We start from the raw sequence: 23,330 nt of genomic DNA on the forward strand, positions 1-23,330 counted from the left end.
AGGAATAACGCAGCTATGGTAATAGAAATCAGAACACTGGTTTCCTGGATGGGAGAGGGTAGAAACTCAAAGGGGCACAAGAAGAAAGTTACTGGGGTTATGGAGATGTCCTGTATCTTAATTAAAGTGGTTTTTACATAGACATGTACATGTGTGAAAAACCCCAATGAGCTGTACACTTAAATTGCATGTGTTTTACTTCATGTAAACTGTACTTCAATTAAAAATGTATTATGAAAAAAAAGTCCCAAATAAGGAAAAGAAACTTTAATGATCCTATGTTTGTTTTTTTCTAAATGGGACAAAATCTAGTCCCTTGGTAATGACAAAGAGAAGCTACTGGCATATGAATTGTTATGATTGCAAGTATCCAATTCTTTCATCATCAAAAGAGAATCTGATGACATCATCATCCCAGAAGACTGAATAATAAACAGGCAAACTGGGGAGTGCCATAGAACCAGTGCCAGGTTATCTGATTCATGATTTTTCAAAGGTCTCAGCATGTCCTGTTTGAAAACTGTCTGCCCATTTGAGATTTGCACATGTCTTCCCAAACCACCATACCATGTTAAGTCTCTAAGGAAGAAACTATATAAAAGCCCTATGTGATCTTAGGAAAAGAAAAGGTAAGAGTTTGTCCTTAATTTCAACCAACTGAGCCACATTCAATTCCTTTTCTGCACACAATTTCCTAAGTGCATAGACTGAATATCACAAAGGAGCTTTATAAACTTCATGGCTAAAATTCCAAGGTCAATGTACAAATAATCTAAAAATTATTGTTCAGCCCCTAACTCATGCTTAAAATCAATTTTACATTCAAATACTTTTGAGAAGGAACATCTGTTTTATGCTCCTATTGGTCCTATCATCTGTCTTGGAATGATCAACTTCATAATATTAATTCATTAAAAATAAGTTCATTCATAACTATACTCCTCTTTAGAGTCCAAGTAAGTATTTTCACAATTATCTCTTTTCCCTGACACCCCACCCTGTGAGTTAGGCTGGGAAGTGGCATTTGTATTTTTATTTTCTGTAGGAGAAGCCCTGTGCACTCTAGAAAAGACAAATGAAGGTTATAAAATCTCTTGCATCAAGGCCAGCTTAGACCAGCTAACGTCCTAAGACTTTGGCAGCTAGCTCCCACAAAAAGTGTCTCCACAGACTCAACCCCATTTTCATATAGAGAGACATCCAAGGATGAAATGTGCCTCAAAGCCTAGCCAATATCTATTAAATCAGTTGGTTTAAGTCATGGAGAATCACAATTCAACACAGCTTACTCCATATACATTGTACTATATTTAATCTACTTTTATCTGTTTCCTTTTCCTCTCAGGAAAGGATGAAATATGGAAGAAAAATAATTCAATTGTTATTACTTTTATTGTTTCTATGGGCTTCGCACAGACTGTATCGTTTTAGGTAATTTGTAAAAAATTCATGAATATTTTATTCTGGCGTTTGGTAAGGATCTAGTTTGTCAGAAAGGTGATAGGCTAGACCCCTGAATAAATCAGCATCCAAATGTACCACTCCAATATACCCAAAAATATCCAAATGACATTCAAATACAACAGCAGGAACATAACCTTCAGCATAAAAGTTTTTTGTTTCTAATGTGATCAACGATAAACATAATTTTTGTAGGCAATGTAAGCTACCAAGATAGTGACCATGTAATTATGGCAGTTAGGAAATTTTAGAGAAACTGCCATTTTTAAATAGGTGGCATCTTTAAGAAACATCCCTAATATTGGTGACTTCTGGCACTATGTATGGTATCTGCCCTCCACAGAGTTACCCAAGTAGAAAGATTTCATTGGCAATTAGCAAATTCCATTGTTTCAATGATATTAAGTTAGTTTTTCTTTCATTTGTAGCTCAAAGAATTAGGCTTCCTTTTTTTAAGATACAGCGTATGAAGTCCTTAACTGCAGTGATTTTTTTAAAATCACATTCATTACTGTATCTCTACAACCAATGATGTACTTGGCACATAGTATGTGTCTTAGTCCATTCGAGCTTCTATAATAGAATACCACACACTGGGTGGCTTATCAACAATAGACATTTATTTCTCACAGTTCTGGAGGGTGAGAAGTCCAAGATCAAGGCGCTGGAGGACTTGGTGTCCTGGTTCATAGACAGCCACCTTCTCCCTGTGTCCTCACATGGTGGAAGGGACAAGGGAGTTCTCTGGTCTCACTTTTGTAAGGCTACTCATCCCATTCATGAGGGCTCCAACCTCATGACCTAATTATGTCACAAAGGCCCCACCTCCTAATGCCATCATACTGGGGGTTAGGATTTCAGCATGTGAGTTTGAGGGGACATAAATATTCTGTCCATAATATTATGTGTTCGTTGACTATTTGGCAATATTTAGTAATCAAATGAGTGGAGTGATGGAGTATAACTCTAGTCATCTTAAATGCGGAAACCCGGGGCACCCGGCAGGCTCAGTCGGTTAAGCATCTGCCTTCAGCTCATGTCATGATCTCAGAAGCCTGGGATCAAGCCCCGCATTGGGCTCTCTGCTCAGCGGGAAGTTGGCTGCTTCTTCTCACTCTCCCTCTGTGCTCTCTCTCTCTCAAATAAATAAATAAATAAATTTTTAAAAAATTAAACATGGAAACCTTTTATATAAGTTTAAAAGTAACATAATGCTTTTTGTTTATCCTAAGCACAAAGGAACTACAGAGGATATACGAGTGCTGGTAAGTCTTATTTACAAATATGCTATGACCTCTTCTTTGAGGACAAAACCTGTTGGAGGGCAGTGGGGTACCTGCAAGTCCTTGGTTCCTGCAAGCAGGGTAAACCAAAGTAATTTTACAAACATACGTTGGAGACACTCATGTAAGGTCAGAGTACTAGGAGTACTAGGAGTACTAAGAGTGAGAACTGGTTAGGGGAAATGTGTTACGGGAGCCAGAACCCAGCTGCCAGGAATCTTGAGTCTTTTAAAGCTCTGGGAAACCACACAGGAGTAAAGTGTTGGTTTAAAGATTTGGGAGATTGTTATTAACCACAGGCCACCTACCAAATCATACTATCAGAACGTATGCAGAGAGGAAAACCTCCCTAAAGACTGTGCAAGACCCCAAGTCATAATATGTTCTATTTCTCCCTAGAGTCATGGGAACCCACATAGTGAAGTGAAAGAAACTTTCTTTCTGATGCTTGTTGTGTCTAAGAGCCTTATGTCTCTGGTGGTTCTATGGTGCACAACACTCTCACCAGGACCGTGACTCCATATGTGGGTGAGCTGCTCTGTGCATGAAAATAATACAGTAAGATGGTTTTTATGGGAGGGGTATGTTCCCTCTATATAGAGCCATGGCTAACAAGGGCAGTAACTCTCAACCACCTGAAAACAAGAGGAAAACCCCTAGACAAAGGTGGGAACACGCAAGGGCAGTCTGCTGCAGCAGAGGCTGGAAGAATGAATGATTTAAAATGTTTTCTGGTAAAATGTACAAGTGCAACACAATCTAACAATCGCTCTACCATTAATATTAGCTCTCCTTAGCATCAGGATTCTATAGCCATAATACACTAACACTCAGCATCCAAAGACTTTGCCATCAATGAGGCAGATGCCTGCATAGAAGGCCGTGCCTCAGTCACACTCTGGACACTGCAGTGCTCACTCATGACGTTCAACTCAGCTCCACAGCTGCCCAATCCCCACCTGAACTCAGCCCCGGATCAACTCTCCAAAGACAGGATATCCAGGGTGCCATTAGAGTGTATAGCAAGGAGGAAGTAAGGACTCAGGCGCAACTGCTTGTTTTTCCACCTGCTGTGTGACTGTGGACAAGATAATAAAAACTCTTTGTGCCTCAGTTTCCTTATCTAGTAAAATGAGGATAATAACAACAATACCTATCTCATATTGGTGGATTAAATTAGATAATACTTAGGAAAGTATTTCATAAGTTTTAGCTATTAAGAAAGGCAATCTAACCTCATCCAGCAGGTTAGAGAATACTTCCCTTAGGTAGGGCTATTTAAATAACATGAGACCTAAAGGCTACGTGGGAATTAACTGTTTGAAGTCATGGCATGTTTAAGGAAATTTAAAAAGGCAAGTGAGTCTGGACAATTGTCATTGTGGGGCTAGGAGATGCGGCTGGAACAGTGTGAAGGGTCAGTTCATGCAGAATGTCATGGCCACATAAGGAATATAGATGTGATCTTTAGAAAATGGGAAGCCACTGAACCCTGTTAAACAGAATAATGACATGGGAACACTGGAGCTTCAGAAATATAATAGTGGAAGCACAGTGGGTATATGGAGAATGGATTGAAAAAGGCCAGTGCAAGGACAGGCAGAGAGGGGATCACAGTGTTAATTACAGGGGATGGAAATATGGAGGTTCATTATATTCTTCTCTTTCAGTTTGTGTACCTTTGACATTTTTCACACTACAAAGTCTTATTGAAAGTGTACAAACAGTGAGACCAATTAGAAGGCTGCTATAGTAGCTCCGACAAGAGATGACGGTGACCTGATGTCACGCGGTAGCAGAGGATGAAGACAGGGGGTAGACCTGAGAGATGTTTTGGAGGTACAACCAGTAGGGGTTAATGATAGATTCGAGGTCGGCATTTAGGGCATGCTCTGAGTGTAGAATGACGCTCATACTTCTGCCTTGCCAGCCCAAGTGAGAAGGCAATATACGAAGGGGACCTACTTTGGGGAAGACAGGATGATTTTCACCTTAAACATCTTCATCTTGTGGCGTTGGTGCAAACTTCAAGTAGAAGACTTCAGCACGCAATGGGATGTCTGGGTCTTAAATTCCTGGGAGAAGTCTAGCTGCACATACAAATCTGAAGCCACAGGAAAAGGCCTGCATGCATGTCAATTGATCAAATAGAAAGCCTAGGAGAAACCCTTCTGAGAGTAATTCTCAAACCAAGGATCCTGAGCAGATAGGATATTTAAGGCCAGAAAGTCAGGTTGTATTTCCATTGCAATAAAAGGGGAGAAATCAGTGCTCAAGGTAAATTTGGAGGCAAGGTGGCAGAAGATTGAGGGAGCTTTCATGTGATAATGGCTATTTCTCAATCAATGAGTAGAAGGAGAATGCACACTGTGGAAACACATAAAGGTCTCTGGGCAGCCCAGAGACTCAAGTCGAGGTAAGAAATCATGATATTCCATGCCACTCCCATCAAAGTTCATCATTGCTTTTTTTTTTTTTTTTTTTTTTACTGTTTCACGCTTATCTTGCATTTTATATCATATTATAACATAGCCCATGATTTGGCAGATACTCAATTACCTCAAACTCAAATAGATACAGTGTGATTCTTTGCATTATTCCTCCTGGTAGGTCTGTGGATACTCAATCAAAAGAATTAAAGCTATCGGACTGGTTTTCTCCCAGGTAAGACGTACAAATCAAACACATGCGAGACTGACCCACAGACCGCTCAGTAGAAGTTAACAGACGGCAACAACACTACAAATGGCATTCCAACTGCTGAATGGCAGATGGATCTTTGATTACATTTTTTTAAAAAAGCAGTGGCCCAGACAAATTGGGAATGGACATTAGGGCCCACATCCTCCATAAATGACATTGTAGAATGACAGAAACCCAAAGGCCCTAAAATTATGGCAGCTCAACCTGCGAAGGGTGTATCTAAGATCTTTTGGTTGATTCTCCTCATTCCACCAATGAGGGACCAAAGCCCAAATGGGATAGATGGGCCATCTGTAGGTCAACCTGCGAAGGGTGTATCTAAGATCTTTTGGTTGATTCTCCTCATTCCACCAATGAGGGAACCAAAGCCAAATGGGATAGATGGGCCATCTGTGCACTTCTCACTTTAATACGGTGGCTTTCCTTTGGCCTCTCTGCCCCTCTTCTTATTATACCCACCCATCTTTCTCCCTGGTGCTGCAGAGTTTCAGGCCTTGCTCTAATCTAAACTTTGCAAGGAGATGTCCAATTAAGATCATGATTGGATAACGGCCTGTGACTCATCTTCCCATGATAGCATAACTTTTATCAGATCTAATCAGGACACAGAAAGTCCAGTGGATTATTTTAACAGAGAATTTAATACAAAGAATTGTTAACTAGTGTAAAGTTGTTAACTAGGTAACTTGAGCTTAAACTCTGATGCACTCCACTGGTGCTGGTATCTCTGAGCTCTTGAAAGGCTTCTTGGGACAGGGAACCAGCCCTCTAGGGAAGGGCACCGTGAGGCTGGGTTTGCAAGTGTTGGAAAAGCTGAAATCTGGATTCAACTGCTGGTCCAGGAAGGAACTGCTAATATGGTGATGTGGGATTTGCAGGAACAAGAGGCAGGCAAGGAGCCCACTGGAAACAGGAAAGAGCAAGGCCCTTCGTCCTCCAGGCTCGTAATTTTCCTCCAGCGCCCTCTATTAGCAGAGCCTCAAAGGGTGCACACTAGCAAAGGGGAAATGTGGCTTGCAGAGTCCCAGTTCAGCACAATAAAGCCAAATATAGTGTGGTGGGTTTAGTTCTGAAAGACACTAGCTTAATAACTGGTACACGATCTCACTAACAAGACAAGTGAGGCATATCCTTGTAACTCAGGGTGATCATCCCGACAATTGAACAAAGGAGAAAATCATATGCACAGATTCCAAATAAGCTACTGATAAAATTCAACTCCCACTGCATTTCTTTTTTCTTGCATTGGGCTCCTTGCTTAGTGGGGAGCCTGCTTCTCCCTCTGTCTGCCACTCCCCCTGCTTGTGTGCTCTCTCTCTCTGACAAATAAATAAAATCTTAAAAAAAAAAAAGATTTGTCAATTTTGTTGATATCTTCAAAGAACCAACTTTTGGCTTCATTAATTCTATCATTGTTTTCTCTTTCTCTATGTCAGTTGTCTCTGCTCCAGTCTTTATTATTTCTTCTTTCTGCTTGCTTTGGGTTTAGTTTGCTATTTTTTTCTAGTTCCTTAAGGCGGAAGGTTAGGTTATTATATGATATCGTTCTTCTTTTTTAATACAGATGTTTACAGCTATACATTTCCTTCTGACTATTGCTTTTCACTGCATCCCATAAGTTTTGGTATGTTGTATTTTCATTTTTATTCATCTCAATGTATTTTCTAATTCCCTTTTTATTTTTTTCTTTGACCCACTGGTTGTTTAAGAGTGTGTTGTTCAATTTCTACATATTTGTGAACTTTCCAAGTTTTCCTGTTATTGATTTTATACCACTGTCAATGAAAAAGATAGTTTGCATGTTACCAGCCATCTTAAGTTTATTGAGATTTGCTTTATGGCTTAACATATGATCATCCTGGAAAGTGTCCCATGTGTATTTGAGAAGAATATGTATTCTGTTGTTGGTTAAAATGTTCTATGTGTATCTTATTCTTTCTTCTGCCTGTCAAATATGCAGTTGAAATCCTATGGCAAGGTGGGTTTTTTTGTTTTATTGTTTTGTTTTGATTTAATTTCAGCTATTATACTTCTCAGCTCCAGAATTTCTATTTGGTTCCTTTTTATAATTTCTATCTCTTTATTCACATTCTCTATTTGTTAAGCTGTTGTTCTCCTGGTTTCCTTTAGTTCTTTGTCCATAGTTTACTTTGGCTCTTTCAGCACATTAAAAATAGTTGGTTTAAAGTCTTGTTCTAGTAAGCCCAATGTCTGGGCTTCCCTAGGGACAGTTTTTGTTCATTTTTTCCCCTATGAATGCACCATACATTCTTGTTTCTTTGCATACCTCATAATTTTTAGTTTAAAAGTAGGCATTTTGTATATTATAATGTGATCACTTTGGAAGTCAGATTCTTTTACCTCCTAGAGTTGTTCTTGCTTGCTGTGGACTATAGTTGTTTGTTTAGTGACTTTTCCAAACTATTTTTCAAGAGTGTATTCTTTGTTTTGTTTGGTCTGCGAGGTCTCTGTCCCTTTAGCTTGTGGTCAGCTAGTGGTTTGACAGAGATATCCTTAAATGACTAGAGCCAGAGTGGTGGTGATGGTCGTGGTTGGAGGGTTATTGTAGAAGAAGAAGAAGATGAAGAGAAGGAGGAGGAGGAGAAGAGGGAAGAAGAAAAGGAAAGGAAAGGAAAGGAAAGGAAAGGAAAGGAAAGGAAAGGAAAGGAAAGGAAAGAAGAGGGAAGAAAAGAGGAAAGAAAAGGAAGGAAAAAGAAGAAGAAAAAGGAAAGAACCCCTTTACAGTCTTTGAAGATTAGCTGTGTATTTGGACCCTCCTTCAACAGAGCCCAGCTATTTACAACTCTCCCTTAGCCTTCACTTCCTGCTTGCACTGAGTCTAAATATCATCCAGAGGTGAAAGCTTAGGATCTTCAGGGATCTTTTCTGAACATGTAACCTGCCCCGAACATATGCATGGATTTCCTAATTCCTCGTTATACATGGGATCTTGCCAGAGGTTTTACTTTTCAAAGAACTCTCTTCCAAACTTTTCTTCCCAGGCTTTCAGCACATCTAGTGTTTATTCCAACTGTAATTTCTTGCCTCAGGTGGCAGGGGCTTGTTCCTTTTTAAAATGCTTTCAAGGATTGCCCTCCACTTTCCACTTTTCCATTTTGAGAGAGTTCTGAGTTAAGTGAAACAAAGGAAAGCACTAGGAGTCCAGTCCTTTGGGGAGCCCTCAGGTCAAAACGGACAAACACAATTCCTTCAGAATTAGATCCACTCTTCTCGTCCAGAAGCAGGTACTCACACTGAGAACATGGTTTGCTGTTTTCCATATCACTGCCATACTGGCAGGGAGTTGGTGTAAGGCTAAGTTAAAATACCACAAAGCTTTCCTTCTCCTATTGTGTCATTATCCTTTTCTTGATTTAACTTTTGTTTGATTGCTCCCAAACTCTGGAAGGTAGCCAAACTTTGGCTTTGGCTTGACTACCCTCCAGAGTTTTGACAAAGTTGTTTCTGACAATATGCAGTAATATTATCCTGGAAGCATTTTAGAATATGAAACTAGAAGGTCATTTTTCAAAATATGGCCTCTGAAAAGAATTAATGTCAAAAAGCCTAAGACCAGGAGATTTTTGCCCAAATACAGGAGACATTGTTACTTTAGACTTCGGGTGACATTTTAACTGTGTCCTCAAAGATCTTGGAATTACAGTACCATGAATCTGTAATGTACTTTTGTAATGATCTGGCCATTACTGAGAAGCTGTTTCTCCAGTTTATCATAATCATCAAGGCTTTGGATTAGGAGTAAGGAAATGCTGCAACCAGACACAGGCTTTATATATTAGTAACGTCTACTGCAGTTTTATTTTAAAAGGTATCTTGTTCATAATTCTTATGTCTGTCTTACAGTGAATCCATGAACCTGACTACCACCAGCTGGTCAGCTCCAGTTGTGTGGGATGGCACTTTTGATGAAAAAGTATTGGAAAAGTATTATGAAAAAATAAAATTACTGTGGGATTGACTGTGTTTGCTGTAGGAAGGTAGGTAACGCCAAATGTCCTTTATAGTCAATCTTTTTATTGTAGAAAATGGTAGATTATCAATAATCCCACCTCAAGAATCTAGGAAAAGTGGGACAAAATAAAGCCAAAGTAAACAGAAGTAAGGAAATAGTAAAGATGAGAACAGAAATCCATGAAACTGAAAACAGAGGAGCAATAGAGAAAAATCAAAGAATTAAAAAGCCTTTTCCTTGAAAAAAAATCAATAAAATTCACAATCATCCAGGAAGTCTGGCAAAGAAAAAAATTTGACACAAATTACCAATATTAGGAAAGAAACAGGGTTTATCACCTCAGACCTGGCAGACATCAAAAGGATAATCAGAGAATACTACACTACACATACATACATTTGAAAACTGAGGTGAAATGGACCTTGAAAACACTATCACAACCCACTCAACATGAAATCGACCATCTCAACAGCCCTATATCTGTCGAGGATATAGAATTGATAATTTTCAAAACTCCCAAAGTCTCCAGGCCCAGGTGGTTTCATTGGAAAATTCTACCAAATAGTTAAAGAATTAACATCAGTTCTACCTAATATCCTTTGAAAAATCAAAGAGAAAGGAACACTTTCCAATTCATTTTACGAACCCAGTGCTACCCTAATATCAAAATCATACCCAAAAAAGTACAAAAAAGTAATAAGTTGAACAATGTACATATTACCCAATAAAATTATAAATTTTTATAAAGAACTTCTCAAACTCAACACCCAAAAAACAAATAATCCAGTCAAGAAATGGGCAGAAGACATGAACAGACACTTCTCCAAAAAGACATACAAATGGCTAACAGACACATGAATAAACGTCACTAGCCATCAGGGAAATGCAAATCAAAACCACAGGGGGATAACACACCAGTTAGAATGGCAAAAATTAACAAGACAGGAAACAACAAATGTTGGTGAGGATGTGGAGAAAAGGGAACCCTCTTACACTGTTGGTGGGAATGCAAGCTGGTACAGCCACTCTGAAAAACAGTATGGAGCTTCCACAAGATGTTAAAAATAGAGCTATCCTACGACCCAGCAATTGCGCTACTAGGTATTTACCCCAAAGATACAGATGTACTGAAAAGAAGGGGCACAAGAACCCCAATATTCATAGCAGCAATGGCGACAATAGCCAAACTATGGAAGGAGCCAAGATGTCCTTCAATAGATGAATGGATAAAGAAGATGTGGTCCGTATATACAATGGAATATTACTCAGCCATCAGAAAGGATGAATACCTACCATTTGCATCCACATGGATGGAACTGGAGGGGATTATGCTAAGTGAAATAAGTCAAGCAGAGAAAGAAAATTATCACGTGGTTTCACTCATATGTGGAATATAAGGAACAGTGCAGAAGACCATAGGGGAAGGGAGGGAAAACTGAATGGGAAGAAATCAGGGAGGGAGACAAACCATGAGAGACTATGGACTCTGGGAAACAAACAGGGTTACAGAAGGGAGAGGGGTGGGGGGATGGGGTAACCAGGTGATGGGTATTAAGGAGGGCATGTGTTGTGATAAGCACTGGGTATTATACACTACTAATGAATCGTTGAACACTACATCAAAAACTAATGATGTACTATATGTTGGCTAATTGAACATAACAATAAAAAATAAATAAAAATAAATAAAATAAAATTATAAATTTTATCAACTTTATAGTAACTCATTATTAAATATTGATAGTAATTTACTCTTTTTTAAAATAGACCTTTTTAAAAAGTTTTATTTATTTTTTTTAGTAATCTCTACACCCAATGTGGGGCTCGAACTCACAACCCCAAGATTAAGAGTCACCTCTTCTTCTGACTAAGCCAGCCGGGCACCCCCAATAGTAATTTATATTTAAAAAGAAAATGACACAGGGGTGCCCGGGTGGCTCAGTCAGTTAAGTGTCTGCCTTTGGCTCAGGTCATGATCCTGGTCCCAAGATTGAGCCCTACATCAGGCTCCCTGCTCAGTGAGGAGTCTGCTTCTCCCTCTCCCTCTGCTCATCCCCCGACTCATGCTCTCTCTCTCACACAAATAAATAAAATCTTTTTTAAAAAGAAAAGAAAAAAACACAGAAGGAAAGAGGGAGGGAGGGAAAGGGAAAGGAGGGGAGAGGACGGGAGGGGAAGGAAGGGAAAGAGAGGGGAAGGAAGGGGAGAGAAGGGAAGGGGAGGGAGAGAGGATGGGAGGGAGGGAGGAATCCTTACAGAAGAAGCTCCTGGATTCCCAGATCCATTCTGATCCCTCTCTGTTGCTGCCCCAGGATCTGTAAGAGGCATGGTGAGGGACCCTGTGCCCGGTCAATGCCCCTACTTTCAGGACACAGAGCTTCTGCTTCCTTCCCACCCTCCTTCAGTAGAACTCACTGAGTCTTAGAAGAATACTATGTAAGTGAAGGGGCACTGAAACCAAAGCCTCATTAACTTTATCATAACCCCCCCTTCATGTGCCCCTGAAAATCAATCTAATTAATGGCATCAAGTGCCTCTGCAATTAGGAGTATAGGTGGGACTGAAAACAGAAGGATAGATTGAAGGTATCTATATGGAGCATTTAGACATGAATATTTGCTGCAGGGATGAACAAATAAGCCCATATAATAAAACAAATGCCCACACAAATGTGAAAGACTATGGCTGTGGCTATGACACTGTGGATCTGTAGGGAAAGACTTCCATAGATGATGCTGGAGAGAGTTGATGTCAGCATGGGAACATCGCAATTGTACCTCTATGGCACATATGTATGGCAAGCATATACAAACATAATTCCCAGGGAGCCTGAAGACCAAAATTTAAAGGGAAAACCATAGTGTATCTTCATGAAATCAAGACAAGAAAGGAGTTCTTAATCAAGATACAGAAAATACTAATCATAAAGGAAAAGGTTGATAAATGTGACTGCATTTAATTAACTTTACCTAAGAAAACATCAGAAAAACCCAAACTGGAGAGAAACTGAGACAGACTGGAGGAGCCTAAGGAGACATCATGACAAAATGCAATGTGTGTTCTGGATTGGAGCTTGGAAACTAAAAAGGCCATTAGGGGAAAAACTGGTGAAATAAAAATAAAATCTGTGGTTTAGTTATAGTATTTAATCACTGCTAATTTCCTAGTTTTGACAAATGTACCGTGGTTATATAAGATAGTAACATTCGGTAAAGGTGAGTAGAGCATGTACGGGAACTCTTTATAATATGGTTGCACCTGTTCTGTAAATCTAATATCATTCCAAAATAGAAAGTTTTTTTAAAAATTGAAAAAAAAAAGTTTGCCGTTATAGTGAGAACGCCTAACAATAACCTTTTTTTCCTGTAAATGCCTGCCATTAAGCTTTTGATCACTGAGGCATCCTCATCAAGGCATCCAACTCAAATAAACATATTGCCAGTCTTGACATGGTCACTAGCTAAACAACTGGGTAAAGAGCCAGGCCACCCCTCCAATGAAATTCCCTTTTTAGAAAGGCCTGGGTAACCAACATAACCAACCACTTGAGTGACCCTGCATTTTCCTTCCTGTGCTTTCATTCTTGCTTTTAGATTTTAAATTGTGAAACCCTAGGTACCCCACCCCCTACCCCAGTAAAGGCAGAACCCCCAAGGTCCCCCCTTCTTTCTCCCTACCTAGGACCTCGTTCTGTGACCCTGGACTTAGCTTGTACCCTCTAGGACTTGTGAGCAATAAATCTTACTTTTTCAAAGTTCTCTGGTGGTTGTGCTGAGATGCAGCTTGCAAATGTAATGAGAACCACCAGAGCTGGTCCAGCCAACATTGGCTCTGGTAGGGGAAATGTCTTTGGGGGTCTCACCACAAGTAGCAGGGCTCAGGTGAGTCCCAGGTATTCCCGGCCAATAGGATTACCATCGAAGGCTGAGAACAACAAAAACAGCCCTATATTATACCATACACAAAAATTAATTCAAATGGATAACCAACTTAATGTGAAAGTTAAAACAATAAAGCAACTAGAAGAAAACATAGGAGCATATTTTCCCTACTTTGAGGAGGCAATGATTTCTGAAACATTAATACAAAAGCACGAACCATAAAAAATGTGCATAAATTATATTTCTTCAGATTTGAGTTGCTAGTTTCCAACTCGGTAGAACATTTTAAGTGATATTTTTCTAAATTAATCTTGCTTTAATTATTAAATTGCCATAATTTTAGATATTCCAAACTAGAAAGTTTTCTCCTAACTCCATCTGCTATGTTTCTTAAAACTTAGGTCAACATTCAGAACTTACTTTTAATGATTCTATAAACATTAATTGAAACAGGAAGCATGTATGATTACCCTCCCTGCTTTGAATTTACCCGAGGCCATTTATTATTCTGAGAATTTTCACTGGTTGGAGAGACCGGAAGTGAGAGTTTCGTTTTCTAATCCTGCCATCTTAGCACTATCCTGAAGGCCACGAGGCAAAATAAGAGAGACACTGCAGATAGTGGTAGTTGATCATGCTACCTCTAACTTTTTTCTGCATAACTGACCCTTTACAAAGCAAGCCATAGACATCAATCACTGCTCTTGCAATGACCCAAGACCTTCTTGCCTACAACCTGCAAAGCAAGTTCCTTCTTCTCTGATAACTCTGAAGACTCTAGCTCTCATCTTGCACTGGGCTCTATGTTGTATCCCCCTCGTGAGGAAGTCCTCTTCTCTCCTGTAATTCACAGAGTCCCGTCAGGGAGAGGAAAGGCAGATGATTTCACTTGCTTCTATACCGCTTAAATACAACTCAAGAAGTATATCTAATACTTGGTTTGCTTACCAGCATGTTTGGACAGACTACAGCCAGGATAATTAAAGTAGCATGCGTTCCACTGTAATGTAAGACCATGAACTTAGTCATTTCTTATTTGCTTCACAGATACATTGACCACTATTTGAAGAGATTTATATCCTCTGCAGATAGGTTTTTTATGGTTGGCCATAAAGTCATAATTTATGTCCTGATATGTGACTTCTCCAGGATGCCCTGGATACAGCTGAGTCCCCTCCGTTCGATCAAAGTGTTCGAAATCGAGCGAGAGAAGAGATGGCAAGATATCAGCATGATGCGCATGAAGGCTATTAGTGACCATGTCGTGGCTCATATCTAGTATGAAGCTGACTTTCTCTTCTGCATGGACGTGGATCAAATCTTCTAAGGAAATATGGATTGGAGACTCTGGGGGAGTCAGTAGCTCAGTTACACGCTTACTGGTACATGGAAGATCCTATAGGGTTGCCATATGAAAGAAGTGAGTTATCAGAAGCATATATACCTTTTGGTATGGGAGATTTTTATTACCACGCTGCTGTATTTGGTGGCACTCCCATTCAAGGTCTCGATATTGCCAGGGAGTGCTTCAAAGGAATCATGAATGACAAGAAAAACGGCATCGAAGCAGTGTGGCATGATGAAAGTCATTTAAACAAGTATTTCTTTCTCCATAAGCCCACTAAACTCTTATCACCGGAATATTGCTGGGCTTTTCCTAAAATGGATGTTCCTTTTATTCACAGTATCAAACTCTGTTGGGCTAAAAAGGATTATGAAAATCTTAGGGTGACAATGTAATTAGATAGCCCTTCCTTCAGGTTGCTGAAGTTAAGAGCATCATTTTGTCTTATTCCTTAGGAAATTAGCACTTGATACATTTTAGCACTAAAAAAGAAATCACTAACAAAATGGCAAGGCCACCATCACGGCATACTCATACTTTTCCTCATATTCATTTTGAATTGTATAAGATGGGATAGAGCAGTTGCAGAATGAATGTATTGACATCAGATGGAGATACAGTGATTTCATATCCTAGGTGAGTATTGAGGAAATATTATTTGTGGGATCACATTGAACAAAATAGACTCTCTCACAAGAAAATGAAACCGGAAATATTTTTATTTATCCATGCGGATACACATTTCTCATATTGCTTAAGAAAGGAATTGAAGGGAGGTGTGGATAAGAAGTCACTGCAAGTATAGTAATATTCTCTCTATGTAAAACGTTAAAGACATTAAAGTTGCCACCAGATGGACAGATAATTACTTAAGAAACTTTGAGTCATTCAAAACTTTTTTTTGAATTTGTAGTTTTAAAACTACAAAGTTGTTTGTTGTAAAAACTAATTGAAAAGAAAATAAACAAGATACAGAGAAAATTGAAAGCCACCCCTTTACTCTCCCTTTAAAAACCTATCCTTCAATACTCCTTTTATATGCATTTACATACCCACATGAATACACACACACACTTATTTAATATTTTATACAAACTGATTTATGCCACACACATGCACGCACACAGATTTTATCACTAGTCAGTGTCCAGTTAGGAAAACAAATACTACTTTTCTCAGTATTTTAAACAGTGGGGATTTAACTCAAGGAACTGGACATATAAAAGAGGTAATAACAGAGCTGAGGAGTTCACAAGAGAGAGCGGAGCAACCCACAATTTTTTTTTAAATGGAGGCAATAACAGTCCTAAGTCTGAAGGAAAAATTGTAGAATGTCCAGAAAGAGCTAGGACCTAGTATGAGTTGCCAGGCACGAGTGGAGACAACAAAGAGAGGAGTCCCAGTCACTGCTAAAGATGTCACCCAAAGGAGACAAAGACAGAGACAAGAGAGAAACATACAGACTTTTCTCCTTCTCCTATCCTGTCTGCCTGTTTTCCACTGTCTAGTGCTGTCCACGAGTCAGATGCAAGGGAGTCTGGGAGACATAGGTCCCTGTCATATGCAGCAGAACGCAGGAAAAATGAGAGAGGAATCCAACAGTAAACAGACAAATGGCTATCACAGTTCACCAATTTTGCCACAAAGCACCCATACTCCTCCTTCCACCCATGCCTAACTCCCATAAAACAATTTCATGTTTCCACCTTGCAGAATTCAACCAACTTTTGTATAAACAATCACTTTCTTCCCCAAAGGGTGAAACACAAAGTTTCCCTCATCATGTCCAGGAACCCAAGATGATATGAGGTCCTCTCCCTCAGGACTGTATGTGACTCTTCAGTTTGGCCAACTCTGATCTAAATTGTTAAGGAAAAGAATAACTAACACTTCTCCTTAAAAAAAAAAAGTAGGAAGAGAAGGAAAAGGGGAAAATAATTGGTTAACATATAAAAAGGTACATATATATATAAAATATATATACTTATGTTTATAATATAAATATACATGCCTGCTATAGTCCTCATTTCTTGTAGCCAGTTCTAAGGTCAAGTTCAAGGTCACTTCTTTCCTCCACCACCAATTTTATTCCTACCCTCTGCTAGAAGCTCAGCTGAATAGGGTTCTTTACTAGTGAGATGACATAAACCTTTTCCCTGTGGGATCTGAGTCTTTAGTGGGTCCTTATTCATTGGATTGCCACGGTTTTCCCCTAACATGGATTGTTGGATAAAGTAGTTTAAGAGGCTCCCAGGGAACACCCTGAATTCTAAAATACAGCCCTCATTCCACTATTGTGTAATAGCAACCTCCTTTCATCTTGATAATTGTGATCAGTTCCCTGATCCAGTACACAGACCCCTTCTCTGGCTATTGATTCAGCATGAAGAGAAGGCAAAAAATGGCCAGGAGAAGTCTCAGATCCCAGTTCAACAGGACCATCACTGTTTCGTTGTGCACTAGGATCTCCAAACTCACTGAGCCCAAGGTTGCAGAGAAGGAAGTGAAAATTTCTCCAGTAGATTATTTGGTGTAATTGCAAAAGAAAGCCTCACATCTCTACTTCCCAGTTCCAGATCCATGCATTCTGGCTTTGAGGAAGACAATATGATATAGTGACCACTATTTTAAGATATATCCCATACCTTTAGGATGGCACCCCAACCTCACCAAATGTTGTCTTATAGCTGATACTGTAACTGAGTCTTCTTTAGGCCATTTCACAAAGTTAGCTGCTTCTGGGTCATGACCGACATGGTAAGACCAGTGACTTGCATGGATAGGAGCCTATTGTTGCACTTACTTGACAATAAAATCTATCTCCTTGTAAGGGGCAATGAATAAAACATTCTGTAAGTCCATAAGTGGTGGTGCTGGAAAAGGAAGGTATATCTGTACCCAGAATATATTTGTTTGGGGACAAGTTTCTTCTCCTTCCCTGATGGAAAAGATTCAAGGTAACCAATATGCCACCAGTGGCCAGACAGTCCCTCAGAAGAAAGGAGTCACATGATGTACTCAGGGTGGCCTCTGCTGTTGGGTGGTTGCACGTTTAGCAGCAGAGAAAGCCAGATCATCATTGATGAGAGGAAAGACTATCTTACTGAGCCACTGGATAGCCTCCATCCCTGCCACCAAGGCCACTCAGTACATGTCCTCAAGAAAGCACTGTGGTGGCTGCAAAAGGAGGCTGAGTGACATCATGGAAGTTTTTCTCTGCTCGGTTACTGAGAGTCTCCTTTACTAAGATGGCTCTTCGGTGAGTATTTTCATGGGACACTCACATCCTTACACTCTGTACCTATTTCAGAAGCCCATAAAGGACCTCAGACTTTCTTGTCACCAATGTTTCAATCTGCCTGAGTCCAATTTCATAGAAATGACTTTCACTGATAGATTACAGCTGCATGTATCCAAGCTTTTAGTTTGTTGGATCAGAAAGCATTAAGTTCATGGTGGGTAGGAGAGGTCATAATTCAAGTAAATTTAGAATCCCATGTGTCCAGTATTCATTCTCTGCCTGGCTATGCAAAATACTCTGTTTAGTATCTGTATCTGCCACTTTAACCTGCTAAGGGGCACAGATCCTTGCTCTGCAGACTATCTTACATAGAGCCTTCTCTTGCCCTGGGTCTCTCTCAAAATGGGCAGGGTATTGGTTTCTCAGTACATAGGTCAGAGTGGTACTCAAGTACAATATATGTTGCCTCCTATATCCAAAAAGCCCCACTGAGCTTTATGCATACTCTGATTTGCTACTAACTGGTGCAAGGGGCAGGAACTTGCCCAGAGCCAATAACCCTACATGCTCCGCAGAAATGTCACTGACGTGTCAGGCCCCTGAATGTTTCTTCCAATTCCTGCCATACATTTGTATTAGCACGACATCTGGGATTCTTGCTCCTTTCTGCTCAAAATGCTCAGCATGGTGTTAACAATGGTAGCCTGTAAGACGTCCAGATGGTCAAGGACTCGGGATTATACTACGACAACACAGGAGAGTTTTTGTAACTCTGAGGTTTACTGATGTCTCTGCCAGGTAAAAGCAAACTGCTTTGGATGATCCATACTAACTGGTATAAGGAAAAACATCTGTTACCTGCAGGCCAAATATCAGGGACTGTGTTCACTTGCTCTAGCAAAGATACAATGCCAGGAGTCACCTCTTGATGAACTTTATGATTGCCAGCCATTCTGCAAATGTCGCTGTCTTTTATGCTGGCCGAACAAGCAAGGATATTAACAAATCTCAGGAAAGTGTACCTGTTTCGATAACTTCAGAACCTCAGCTTAATCCAATATTATATTCCATTCATCTTAATCTAATATCGTTAGATATTAAACAAGGGTGTGATAGGAATCGACAACCTGCCGTGTTCAAGTTTTTAATGGTAGCACTAATCTTTACAATCGCCACGGGGAGATGTTATGATTATATAACTTTTGATTTGGTAGGAGAGCCTTTTCCTTTGGCTTCAATTTGACCCTTCTTACCACATTAGCCCTTACACCATGAGTCAAAGACTAATGTAAATACTCTACTAGTTGCTGACTATATATATTTCAACCATGAATTCAGGAATTCAGAAACCACACAGTGGCTCTTTTATATGATGGGACCACTGTGAGATAAACTCAGGGTAGAATCTCCACAAGCCTCTGTTCAGTAGATCATGATGCTATTTCTAGCCTCTAGAAATTGCCAACTCAGAGCTAGTGTCCGTTCTGCGTTTTCCTCCAAGGACACAGTCATCCTACTAAATAACCACAGGTCTTCCCTTGAGGTGACATAGACTCCTCTTGTCAAGAGACTCCAGGTCTATAAACTGGCTTAGGTACGGGAACATGATGAGATACCATAACTTGTTACCGGGACAATTCAAGTCAGGTTTCTGCTCACCAGGGCTGGGGTTTCCCCAGTAATGTAAATCCCATAATTTTCATTGAAATCTGGGAGTCCATTTCAATATCAGTATCTCCCCACACTGATTCATTTCTCAATGACTTAGTGAAAGAGAGAGTTCTCTGAGTCCCCCCCCCCATCCCCTGGAACACAGTTGGGGGGGAAGGCGAATGGTGTGAACATGATAAATTCACTTCAGCATTTCTGCCTCCCTAAACATTTGGATTTCTTCTACATCATGCCAGAAAAGATATGACATCTTAACCTCATTGACTGTAGGCTACCACTGAATTCAAATTTTAGATAACATCCAAGAAAACTCTTAGAACCACTTACAGCTGACTAGGACAACATATTAAATCCAGAATATCAGGTAAATGTACCTGTTTCAATAACTTCAGAACTTCAGCACAATCCAATATTATATTCCATTCATCTCAATCTAATATCATTAGAATCCATTCTCACATGTGTTTCCCTGCTAATACAAATTTGCCTTGAAATTTGCAAGAGCTTGAAATTCTTTTAATGGACCTATCTCTTACTGGAGCAGACCTTGAATTCCCTCTCTGAGGCATGCTGTTTCTGACTCTAGGTATTAGGTCTTCAGGCAATGAGAACAGACATCACCTTATAAATCAACTATCTTGGGTGAGATCTTTATGGAATCTTTTAGCAAGAAAAGACTTGTTTCCTCAGAGAGATGAAGAGGAGGAGTTGCTTCCACTGACAAGGGAAGCTCAGAAGGATTAGAATATGAGTTCTCAGATTCATCTGAATCCACCCAAATATAGCGGTGCCAGTCTTTCCAAATTCTCTAATTTTAACATGAGACTTTTCCCCCAAGGTTTTATTTAAATTCCAGTTAGTTAACATACAGTGTAACATTAGTTTTAGGTGTAGAACCGAGTGATTCATCACTTACATATAACACCCAGTGCTCATCACAACAAGTGCCCTCCTTAATCCCCATCACCCATTTAACCCATCCCCCCACCCACCTCCCTCCAGGAACCCTGTTTGTTCCCTGTTGTCAGGAGTCTGTTTTCTGGTTTGCCTCTCTCTCTCTCTCTCTCTCTCCTCTCTTTTTTATCCTCTATGTTCATCTGTTTTGTTTCTTAAATTTCACATATGAGTGAAATCGTATGGTATTTGTCTTTCTCTGACTGACTTATTTTGTTTATAGCATTATACTCTCTAGCTCCATCCACATGATGGCAGGTGTCATTCTTTCAATAGCTGAATAATATTCCATTGTATACATAGACCACATCTTCCTTATCCGTTCTTTCGTTGATGGACATTTGGGCCCTTTCCATAATTTGGCTATTGTTACTAATGCTGCTATCAACATGGGGGTGCCTGTATCCCTTTGAATCAGTATTGTTGTATCCTTTGGGTAAATGCCTAGTAGTGCAATTGCTGGGTCATAGGGTAGCTCTATTTTTAACTTTTTGAGGAACCTCTATACTGTTTTCCAGAGAGGCTGTATCAGTTTGCATTCCCACCAATACAAGAGACTTTTAGAAGTTATATATAAACTTACATTCTAATTATGCATATCACACAATTCGATTTGGGGCCTTATCCTCAGGAATGTGTGTCTGTGACTACAAGTACACATGCACATGCATGCACGCACACGTACCCACACACACATACCCATGCACAAATACACACACATGCTCCAAAGGAACCATCTTGGTCTGTGTCCATGTCTTGAGCTGGTATTTCCAATTTTTAGACTTAGCATTTTATTTCTGTAAGCTCTCTAGAACAGTCAGAAGAAGGAATCCCATCTCAAAGACCTTGTACTTGTTATGGCCACAATGGCGAGTATCGCACCTGTGTAGTGTCCTGAAGTCTTCCCTTCAATGTACTCTTCCTATCGAGCAATAATAGTGATAAAGTAATTTAAATAATTGTGATGTCACTACATGCCACAGATTTCTAGTAATCCACAGTAGGATAGGATTCTACATGGTAGTCAAATAGGTGAGCAACCCAAAACCAGAATCCCACTTTGAGAGACTGCTTCTTAGGGCCTTTGGTGGATAGTTGGCAAAAGTGAATATTAGTATCCCCTCTCTGTATCCATGCCCATTTTACATTGCCCCAGTTGATGTTCTCCAACGGCCAGATATGTGAATACAGACCAGGGTTATGCATCTTTAAGAATTTTATATAAACAGAATCACACAGTATGTGCCTTTTTTTGCAGTATCTTTCTTTCACAGTCTCATTATTTTAAGGTTCATTTATGCTGTGGCACATATCAGTGCTAAGTACTGTTCCATTGCAAGGACACACCACAGTTTGTGGGTGAATATCAGGGATCATGACCTGAGCCGAAGGTAGACGCTTAACCACTGACTGACCCACCCAGGTGCCCCGAGACCCTTTTTTTTTTTAAAGATTATCCTTTCACCAACGAATTGTCTTCTCTTATTTGTTAAAAATCAATTGTCCATGGAGGTATAGATCTATTTCTGGACTCCCGATTCTGCCCCAAGGATCTGGTTGTCTATCTTAAAACCATATGGTCTTAATAACTGTATCTTTAAATCTAAAATTATGCCAAAAATAAAAAGTTTATTTAAAAAATGCAAAAAGATAGAGACCTAATAGAAAATGAATAAAAACTATGGACAGTTTGCAGAGAAGGAATGACAATGGCTCTTAAACATTCAAGAACATGCTCAATATAAGCCATAATGAAACAAATGTAAATTAAAGCCACACTAAGACACAATTCAGACACTCCGATTTTCAACTACCAAACATTTTAACAGCACACTTTATATTGATAAGTATGTAAGAAAATGGGTACTTTTACCCATCGATGGTACGAGTTAAACTGGAATAACCTGCATGGAAAACAATTTGGCAACATTTACTTAAACGTGAAATGGGTATAACCTTTGACCCAACAATTCTGTTTCTAGAAATTTACCCTGCATTCTAGTTCAACATATGCTCATAGAGCACGATCGCACGTCCAAGTAGAAATGGAAGTGGAAACACTGTGGCATTTCTTATAATGGCAACGACAATAAGCAAACAAAATGTCTAGCAATAGAGAACTGGTTACATAAATTATGATACATGTAATATAATCAACTAAGGTTCACTAGCAAAAGAATGAGTTAGGTCTCTTTCGGAATCTCAGAACCAAATGATCTTCAAAATATACTGATAAACGTGAGATATTCGAAGTACCGAAGGATGTTTTTAGTATGCTGCCATGTGTGTGAAAAGGAGACCTATAGATACACTTAAAAATAGATAAATGCCCTTATAGGTGCAAGATAGCTATGGAATAAAAGCCAAGAAACTGTGACAGTGGCTGTCGCTGGGGATAGGATAATGGAAAAGAGTTGGTGCTGAGGGGGAAGATAAGCATTGCACAACCTTTCCTCTGTTTGAATTTTTTACTCTGTGTGTGTCTTACTTTTTCAATAAGAAAAACTATTTTAAAAGGATATATAATAAAGGTACATGCTATCTTAAATTAAGAGTGATTATCTCAGGAGAGGGTAATTACATTTGATTATCATTTTGTTTGTGCTTTTATGCACTTGACAAATTTTATAACATGAAAATGTGTTACTTCTATAATCAGAAAAATAAGTACTTGTAAAACGTTCTACAAAAGGGTGAGAAGGGATTAGCTTTACCTGGGATAATTGGACAATGCCTGAAAGGGGTTGAAGAAAACGATGGTGCACGTTTTTTGTCATTCACCTACACATATGTACACACACGGCACACCTCTCAAAAT

At 39.5% G+C, this 23,330-nt stretch overlaps 1 long non-coding RNA gene and 1 pseudogene across 9 annotated transcripts in view; one reads left to right on the top strand and one right to left on the bottom strand.

Moving 5' to 3' along the window:
• The window catches only part of LOC123788012 (uncharacterized), a 134,407-nt gene that overhangs the window by 64,484 nt on the left and 46,593 nt on the right, over positions 1–23,330 (bottom strand). The gene's annotated exons all lie outside the window — the stretch shown is intronic.
• LOC123788078 (N-acetyllactosaminide alpha-1,3-galactosyltransferase-like) lies at positions 1,352–15,041 on the top strand (annotated as a pseudogene).

This window comes from Ursus americanus, chromosome 18 (assembly GCF_024610735.1).
Source record: "Ursus americanus isolate L20-20 chromosome 18, mUrsAme1.1.p, whole genome shotgun sequence".
Lineage (NCBI taxonomy): Eukaryota > Metazoa > Chordata > Mammalia > Carnivora > Ursidae > Ursus > Ursus americanus.